This window comes from Coptis chinensis, chromosome 2 (assembly GCF_015680905.1).
Source record: "Coptis chinensis isolate HL-2020 chromosome 2, ASM1568090v1, whole genome shotgun sequence".
Classification (NCBI taxonomy): domain Eukaryota; kingdom Viridiplantae; phylum Streptophyta; class Magnoliopsida; order Ranunculales; family Ranunculaceae; genus Coptis; species Coptis chinensis.
In genome coordinates, this window is record NC_141457.1 from 78,559,196 (window position 1) to 78,569,800 (window position 10,605).

The window sequence follows — 10,605 nt, forward strand, 5'->3', positions numbered from 1 at the left end:
AGTCCCTTTCATCCTATACACCAATAGAAATAAATAAAAGGAGTCGAAAGCAAGAGAAAACAAATATGTATATATAGATATATACTTATATCATATTCTTAAGTAGTAGCTCCTTATACTCAAACTACGAATTCAGAAAAACAGAGTATGGTAGCATAATTCTTAAGTAGCGATATGTTTTGTCCCTTCCAAGAGATCGGAAAGTTCAAGATTTATTTTCACCGGGTCCAATAACCAAACTCACAAAAATGTGGCAACAGGGTCTCATACTCCTAACAATATGAGCAATTCAAACTCCAATAAACTGTTCCACTTGAGCGCCTTCAAAGATCCTACTTTTGACAATCGCTTTTTTTGTGCCTTCCAGAAAAATATTTAACGCAAAGAGGTGTTCTCTCGTCTCATATACAACCCTACAGACTCTATAAAATCCATGGGAAGAGTAAGAGAACAGTTCTATTGATTATTACTAAAGAAGCTCATGGAGTCCAAAAAAAGCTATATGCTGAAGATTACTGACCACTACTAGTGTGTATCTACGGGTATGATCATACTATTTGCAACAATTCTTTAAGGTTAAATAGCTAAATAAAGTAAACAAAAACAAACAAAATCATTCACAACAATTCTTTGGAGCTTTCAAGAAATTTTTGCAAACACGACACCTTATACTAGCTTTGTACTTGAAGCAGATTCTAGAACGAGATTAAGCGTATTTGTAAGTAACGGAAAGAGAGTGCCTTGGTGTTTTCAATAATCTGTTCGTACACTGCAAAGTCGGATCGAGAAAGAAAGGGAGTAAGTTGGAAAGGGCTAGCCGACAAAGACGCAAATGAATGCTTAGCGGGAGGAACACCAAATGAACACTTACACATTCACATGATTGGGTTCCATGACAACAGCCCCCGACTTGGAATCAATCTTTGCGTCAAGCTTTGAATTTCGCACAAGATTCACTATCCATCTTTCAAATTTCGTCATAAGTCATATTCAACTTTTCCTTGGTGTGTTCTCACGATATAAATGAAAAGACAGATGAATGGACACTAAATTTCTGCGACGTCACAAATTACTAGGCGAAACAAAGTGAAACTAATTTACATATAAAACTGATTCTTCAAGTCGCATTTAATTACCCTATATCAATGCACTGATGTATTTGCACTAAGTTTCAAATATGAAAAGACGGGCATTTTCAAGAAACTCATCCCTCAAAGGTACTGTAGTAATAACATAGGCTCCAGTGTGAGTCTTGAAAGCTGGAACTTCACCTCGATTCTCCTCGAAGGGTTCTTGCTATAATCTTGCAAATTTGGAATGAGAAACAAAATGAGCGTAACTAGATAAGCATGTTGACTATAGCTATGCAATTAAAACATAGGTTAATGGTCATGATACCGATACGCAATAATGAAATGAAGTCAAGGGTAGAGAATTTGTGCCTTCAAATTGATTACAAGAACTTCGATTCGCGGTGAGTTCTTATTCTCCATGACCCAAGTCATGGATTTGAGGCAAGGCAAAACGACCGCATAAATTGAAAGAAACAAATAAACAAAGAGTTACCACGTTGTCCGGGTGTCCAAATTCATTTCAACTTCTTCAAAACTTATCGACAAATATGTCTTGAAAGAAAACCATCAACTATGGGTCAATGAAATTAACTTCCCAAAGATAGAATGAAGAACTTGTTAAGCATTTCCCTTCCATACCATATTATCGGAAGGGCCATCATCCCGATGAAGAGAAACAGGGGCCATCGCGAGGCAAATTCAAATCAAGAATCGGGCGGTGTGGAAGCTCCGAATCATTAAGATTGAATCTACGCAGGATTTCATCTTGCCGAGGCCACGAAAGGAGTCATATCCGGTAGAAGTAGGGGTTTTATTGTTACCATCTTCGTGATTGCTTACTCTGTGAGACCTAGGAGGCGCGTGACCACTGCAACACTTTTTTTTCACAACAGCAATCTTCTTTGTACCCTCTCGAGGGCATTCATTGCCACGTGATAAGTCTCGTAGCTATTGCCCTTTCCTCAAAGCATACTTAATAGCTTCCCTACATAGATTGTTGTATCTCAAGGTCATGGACTCTTGAACCTGGAGCTCCCCATTACGCTCATCTGATCCAGTGACTGTCTTGGCATTTCTTGTCCAACGCTTCAGTATGTAATGAGATGGGAGAGTAAGTACATTTGTTGCAGTGAAAACTATCAATATATGCCTACAGAGAATGCCTGAAAATTCAAACATCCAACAGCTGCAACTTGCTCTCATTTCAGGAACATTTAAGGTGACAATGTATGCCTTGTCGTCATCCTCAAACTTTGCTACCCGAAAAGTGCTAATTGCACCATCCCCTTCAATTTTATTTGCAGTATAAACAAACGTTTCAACTAATTCATCTTGAAATTTTGCAAATATTTTCCTCGTGTACAAGTTTGCGGCTTGTTTCTCCATTGGGGAAGGAGTCTTCAGTACTTGTGTGGTGCAGATTGTCTCGAAATCCGCTTCAATTTCTTTCTCAAACCAATTTTCTAAAGCTCTTTCATATAATGAAAAAGAACACGGGCGTGGGTCCGTTGGTTAAGCGTAACCATCAAAAATGAACTAACACTTTCATACCCTTGATTCATGGAGATTAAGCGGCAAAGAAAGTATCACGGAAATATCACAGGGGCCCAAAGGTCTACGAGCATTATACAAGGCCCGAAGCCAATCATTTTTCCTAAGATCATATTTGTCAACTAAAGAACTCCAAGATGATTCAAACTCCTCAATCGTCTCGGTCAAGTTGATGCACTTATAAAGTTCCCTTGGAAAGTTGGATGGGTATGGCGGAGACATGACCAAGTCTTTCCCGACCTTCCCTTAAAATGTGCCATTTACAAATACAAAGTGGAAGTTCCAGAAAAAACTTGAGCAATCACGCCTCAGATAGCCCTATCTTGATCTGTTGTTAGAGAAACAGAGCACGACCAAACATTGCTTCAAGCCAAGTCTTGAAGAGCCACAAAAAGGAAGACTCGGACTCATCAAAGATTAGAGCACACCAAAACAAAGACCATCGCCCGTGATGGTTCATACCGATGAATGGCGCCATATGGAACCCGATCTTGGTTAGGTCGTACATAGTGTCAAAAGTAACAACATCCCCAGAGTGAATGTAAGCATTTCTTGACCTTGCATCTGCCCAAAAACATTAGTCATATGGCCCTCGCGTCGTTGAGTTGCATTGCGTAAAAGAAGCCGATTCTCACCGCATACGCTTGAAATAATCCAGAAGATTCTAAGCGTCTCTCCTAATGGTTTCCTTTCATTAGAAGATCTACCATAACTTGAGGACCCAACATTTCTCATTTGCGCGATTTAGCTTCTGGGGGGAACATTCTGGCGATGCGATTTGGTTCGACAGAGACGCGGTTTCCATCCATGGACATAAACATGACCCCATCGGAGGAAACTCCCACCCCCTGATAAGTTTCAGCAATGGTCTTTGCTGCCCCTGCAAAATGCCTACGAGGTAGGGGTGGGAATTTGGCCCTAACGACCTTAACCCGGCCCTGACCGACCCGACCCTAAGCCCTATAAAGCCCTCACAACTAAAGCCCTCACAGAGTTTAGGGCCGGGCCGTCCCGGCCCTAATGCCTTCTAGGGCAGGGCTAGGGCTAAGATTCTAAAACATAGGCCCGACCCTAATTCAGCCCTCATTAGCCCGACCCTAACCAAGCCCTAACCGGCCCTGTTTCACACTTTCACTATAAATACACATACCATAATTGTCCAACTCTTTGTTAAATATTTTCAATTAAAATAACATTGTCCTTTGTAATTTATCACTTACACCCAAGGGTACTTCCAATAACTTGTCTTATATAACAAAAACTTGTCAACTTAATAGCCATGAAGAACAATGAGCACTAGCCTAATAAAAATAAGACTTTATTCCTTTGATCATCAAGTCAAAGTCCATAACTTATTATTCTCAATTTCTTTTCTCACTTATTTCTTATAAATTATATTTTTATTCACATCCAAGCCAAGTCTAAAACTAAAGATTTCCTTCCACACCATTAAAGCAAAATACAGAGCGGACATTTTGTAACATAGAAACCAAAAACAACCTTTGTCAAAAAAATGACATTTGTAATCTCAAACCTTTCTCCATCACTTGTTCAAAAGCCAATATTTTCATTTCCATATACAAAGCTTGAATCACTTTTAAATTAGAAGAAAGGTAATATTATATTTGTTTGAATCTATTATAGAAATAATTTATGATATTACAAATAGTTTAACAACTTTCATGACCCTTAACCAAAACTATTATGTTTCTTCTTTATATCTATTACTTCTTCCTTTAAAATGATAATATAATTATTTGTCTATGTATTTCAATTTAAAATGTAATTTTAGTGAGGTTTGAGTACAAGGAAGAACAAATTCCGAACTCTCGATGTACTTCAGTTCATTAGATTGTGGATGTGCATTTTAAATTTTTGGACTTATACAAGATTATTACTAGATTGGTTGGACTTTGAGTTTGTAGATTATTGTACATTTTTGTAATATAAATGAGTTTTAAAACTGATGTAGTAAAAAAAAATATATATATATATATATATATAGGCCTGGCCCTAAAGCCTTTAAAGAGGGCTTAGGGTAGGGTAAAGGCTTGAGGTTTAGACTTGTGACCCGGCCCGACCCGGCCCTATGCTGACTTTAGGGCCGGGTCGACCCGGCCCTAATATTTGAAGGGCTTTAAATGTTTAGGGCCGGGCTAGCCCGACCCGGCCCATTGCCCACCCCTACTACGAGGTCTAAGGTAATGCACTTTAATATTATATAAGGTAAAGGGAGCCAAATCCTGGAAAATCTCTCTTCAACAAAAGGATGAAATCAATTAATATTATATATAATTAAATAAAAAAGAAGTAAGTAATTAAATTAAATAAAGAACCTTGGATAAATCAAGAAGAGCATTTTCACGAAAGATCGGATTACTCAATTCAAAACCAATTGTTCAAATGGAAGCCATTTTCTGCTCTTTGTCGGTGTTATTATTATTATTGTTATTGGAAAGAGAAAGAGCGGCAGCTGCAGATGAAAATGAGGATCGATTAAATGACACAACGAATTGCTGCTGACCCAAATTCACCATGCAAACCAAAAAAAAAACAAAACTAATAATTATTGTCCTGTTGCAACATAAAACTACCTAGATTTGTCAGCAACCAAGACTTAGCAATGGAGGTTGGTGGAAGGTGGTAGAGGGGGAATATCTTACTTGAATGGATAGCAATGGAGGTTCTTTCGGTAATGTTGCTCGCCTTCATTGTCACCAAGACGGAGTCCAGAAATATCAGATGTTTGCTTAAGGCCGTCGTGCCTGGTGGCAGGAACAACTCTAGAATATAATCATCACATCCAGACAACCCAGTGTAAGTGCTACGTAAACAGATAGCAAAGCAGCTACTTAACCCAAACATGCGTGCGTAGTGTACCAAGGGATACTCACTTTTGCTCAACTGTGTCATATCACTAGAGAATTAACACGAGCTTTTTGATGAAAATGCCCTCCCACCAACCCCCTGCCCCTTCTGTAAGTGATGCTCTGACCAGGCGTCGCCAAAACCCCACGTGTCAGCATCTACTACATAGAATGCTACATCAGTTGTTCACATGCAAACTTGCCCCATACAGCTTCCATCAAAGCTTCTGCAGCTCTTCTTCACACCACCACCACCGTCGGCTACAACCCTGCGATGCTTGCATGGAACCCAGGTTTGAGCTAAAGCTAATTTATGGCTCTCGCATACCGTGGTCAATATTTGAAACAGTTCCACAAGGGCATTTTGACGCACACCATTGCAGATCTGCTTTTAATGCATATACCTGTGAGTAGTAGTTGCAGAGAGGAAAATAAGTATTTAGAATACAATGGCGTCTAACCTCAGAGCTTGGGTGATCCAACAATTCAGAACTCTTTAGATTTACAGCCTGCGAAACAACTCAACTTGGGTCACTAAAAAGTAATGCGCAATGCCAGAGCAAGAAACAATCATCGGATAAAATAAATTCTGCATTCTCCAGATGAACACACTGAAACACTAGTAAAATAGATAGATAGAGTAAAACCAACCTCAAGAGCTTTACAGACTTTATTATTGAGATTATCCCAAGTCTTCAAAAATGCACATTCTCTATAACGAATGGCACTTTCTTATAAGTAGAGTTAAACTATTAATCACATTAGACTTCATTTCTTATTGTCTTGCCCAAACAAAATACTAGTTTAATCCAGATTACACGATTGCGCCAACCTAGTGATAGTCCCGAACTCCGACACTACAGATCTACGACAAATGATACAATCCCATTGCTTGCTAAATTCATTCCGAATACCAAACTAGTAACATACTAAAATGGTCAAGTCACCCATAAGTTGTCCGTGTACAACTAAAAAGATCACAACCGAGCCATTACCGCACACTACATGAGTTACGTTCACACTTATAAAGCACTCAATGTCTAAATTACTAGAAGATCTCGCTCAAACAACAAACTCTCATTCATTTAACCGACACAATACATTATGAACAATATTCATACAATAAACAACATATCAAATAAGCTAAGAATCCAATCAACAAATACAAGTTCAAAAATCCCAAGTAAATTTGTGATTCGAAAAGAAAAATCAATATATTTGATTCGAAATAACAACAATCCATTTGGAAAATAGATGGACGAATTTCAACAAAAATGAAAACATGTATATTGAATTGAACTTGTCAAATCAATTGTATCCTGAAGCTTGACTGATGAATCGAACCTGTAAATTGATAGAAGAGTAATCAAAAGTAATAATCTACAAAGAAAACTGAAAAAATCATAATTAAAGCTTTTGGATTCTAACCTTAGAGATTGTAGGGTTTATGAGGAGTTAATCACTGAAATGAGGAGTTAATCGCTGAAATGAGGTGATGAAAAAAAAAAGCTCACTACTTCTAGCAAACGAAAAGAGAACGTCGGATTTGAAGAAACTAAAGGGAATATATTGATACCTGACCATAGATTGTGATTTGATTAGAATAGATCATACCTTCAATCGCACAAACACAATCAATAAAACTATCTTTTTTTTGTTGATATAAAAACCCATAAAAGGAAGAAAATCGAGACAAGGGGGTCACTTGAATAATTTCTGGAAAAACTGTCTAGGGTATTCTTGATTGCTCATGAGTAATTACTTCCCACACTCTAAACCAAGTACCTTGACACCATAGGGCATACATTTAGCATAATATTTAAGGGCAACTCACACTAACAAAGACATACCTTATTTAAGGTTAGAAGCAGTCAGAGACCATACCACTAAGGATTGATTCAAAATTGGTACCAACCAAAGCTACCACTAGATAACTACTAGCCAGATTCAAAACATATGCATATTTCTTTCACTAACAATGACAATATATTTGAAACCAAGAAAGCAATGATAGCTAATAAATAGATTACTAAAAAAAAGCTTATACTCAAGTAGCTAATTAAAACCAACAATGCATATAAGAAAGAGGTAACATTTATGACACATTATACAAGTAATGGTGTTGCAAGTATTATTTTTCCACAAGAGCTTATGTGCACATCATAGAAACACAAGTAACATTGAGTCTCCCACACACAAATATCATTCTTTTCTATAATAACAGTTAATAGTGAAAATGAAAAGAAGAAAAATAATATACAGAAAAGATGAAGGTGCTACACTTACATGGTTGGAAACCGAGCATTTATCTGCAACCAAGTGAGCTGAAGCTGCATGCAGCGTCATCTAAGAAATGATATTCAGAAAACGACAATATATGACTCAATAATTCATAAGCGAAACTATAGAGATACGAGAAATAATACTACCCAACTATAGAGATAAGACAAAATCAAGTAATGCTAACGCAATCTATATACCAGTGAAACAAGAAGAGTGTAAGTGACAACCATCTTAACTAAGCTAGGCATAGGCAGCTTTTACATTATTCGACAGGCTACAGAAACACCAACAAGAGAAACTAAACTAAGTTACAACATGTTAAGCAAAGACTAGTACACACCTTTAGTTCGAGAATCCCAACGTTTAATGGAAAAACAGTCCAAGGCTCCACCATCCTCCCTCCTCCTTTATCCGGGCTTGGGACCGGCAATGCAAACCAATTATATTAATTTGCACAGGTGGAGTTAAAAATGGGTTAGGGCTTTCTTCAACCTACTAAGCAAACAAGCATACATACACTGCAATCAAATTTAATAAATAGATATAGTACGAACATATTAAAGTTAATACTCATCCATACCAAAAAAAGACCATAAGTTTGTCAAGTCACTATGACATCCATATTAAACAAAAAACAAACGGCATTCAAAACATAAAGAAGCCAAACCATACTAAAAAATCCCAAGTTCAGAAAGTTTGCATATCCCAAACAACTTATTAAGAAAACTGCATTCTTGACTCGAGCCAAATTAAAGGACCTCCAACACTAAAGCCATCCAAAAATCTAACTCCATCTTGGGGCCCATCGTAAACAAGAGCATCACCAACCAAGACTTCCTCTATGTAGACCTTTTTTTCACCTGCGAGAACTTTTCTGCCATTGCAATCTCCAGCTGTCTCTGTCATGACATACCCCTTAGCAACCACTACACCATCCCTATCTAATAAGGATACATTTGGTGAAGAACCAAGTGTCCCAGAAGGAAGATTCAAATTTGCAAACATATTCATCAAGTTTTGTTGAGTCGAGTGACGAACAGAACTGGAACCGACTTCAGTTTCTGGTGTTAGGCCGCACGGTTGTTGAGTAGTTGATGTTCTATTGTTTTTAACAGCCTTAAGTACATCCTGACACAATTTATAGTAACAATTGGTCATACATAATGAAATTGTATGCAAGAAAGCACAAGTGCAAACTGCAAACTCACCTTTAACACGCCTATGACATTAGATAAGGAAGACTTCATCTCATTCATTTCCCCTTCAACTCGAATTGGATGAAGAGCTTGCTTGTTGCAATAATGCCTTGGCAATACATGACGCTGCAATTGCTTCTTAGACTTGTTGGAGCTGATTCCACGTGTTCTACTCCCTTTGTCGGCCCAAAGACTTCGCACAACTCATCATTATCGAGTCTACTTCCATTACACTGCCCTCACCACCAAGACTTGCTTCTTTTCTTCTTTTTATTAGAAGCCTCCACTTGTTCCTATATGAGTAATACATGCATAAATTATGAGAATGGTATGCAAGTATGCAACATAGCCTATATACAATACCAACACACGTAAGTTCAAGCTTCAATGTTATTAGAACTTACATAATGGGTTTGAGCTTCGCTAATATAGTTCCATCCGCGACGCCATGTCCTTTTTTCCAACTATCTACCCGTCCATGTTTTCTACTAGGATCTTCTTTATCCTACAAAAATAATCCTTAATAGTTGTTAGCATAAGGTGATAAGAAAACGTTAGTACAAGAATAGACACCTACCATTTTATCCAATTTATGGGCATATGTGCCCCCATTTAGTATGTCGATATATGTTCTTTTGGCATTCTCAAAGATTCTTTGCGTTTCTAGCTCTCACTTCAAATGTACTCTCATTTCGACAAACGCAGCCCAATGATTTGGATCCTTGCCATCCGGGCATGCTGCAATAGCTTCTTCCACGCCCCTCCTGCACTTACGCAAAAATCTCTTTCCAAAGGCATACTTTGATGATCCGAACTTTTGGGAAAAGTCATTTTCAACTTCTCGGCGTGCGCTGTTTGGGGAACATTAGGCTCAAATTCTTCCTACATGAACAAAGTGATGTTTGTTCATTTCATATTAAGTAAATTTCCACACATAGGGCTGGACAACATGTAGATATAGGATTGGAAAAACATACTAATTATCAAGAATAATGGATGTTATCATTGAAATTAAAGTACATGTAAACCATACCATTAATTTGTTCCAGACATTATCCTTGAAGCTTCCATCTATTTTTCTCCAATCTTTGTAATGAATTGGAATACGAGCTCGAACATAAACTCCAACCTGGGTATTCCATTTAGCATGGTTAGGACCCACAAATGACGCCATCCTCATTGAACTCTATAGGTAACTTGGTAATCGTTGGTAAAGCTTCCAAGGCTGAGATGTATGTGAGTCGGAAGTTAAATTATGAGATGGAAGTGGACTTTGACTCGAGGTCAGGAAGCAAATATGTTGTGATTGACTGATGACATTATTAAATAGCCTAATATGACAAAAAAATTTAGAAACAGAGAGGTAAAACTAGGATACCACAAAAAAAAAAATGAAAAGTTCAAAAATATACATTTATAAAGACCACTCTTGATAATAAAAACATAACTCTCACCTAATTGCACAAACAAACTTCAAAATAGAAAAAGTAGAAAATGAGAAGTTTGCATGCAACTAAGAATCTTAAAAATATCTAAGAATCTTAAAAATGTGATAATGCAACTATTACAATCAGGTTAGACTTTGCATCAAAGGCTGCAAATTAGGTTGGTCCTCAAGAATAGATTGAAGTCGGT

General features: G+C 37.5%; 1 pseudogene; it reads right to left on the reverse strand.

The window, feature by feature from the left end:
- Positions 1-1,211: 1,211 nt before the first annotated feature.
- On the reverse strand, positions 1,212-10,144 carry LOC147518036 (protein FAR1-RELATED SEQUENCE 3-like; annotated as a pseudogene).
- Between the last annotated feature and the right edge of the window lie 461 nt (positions 10,145-10,605).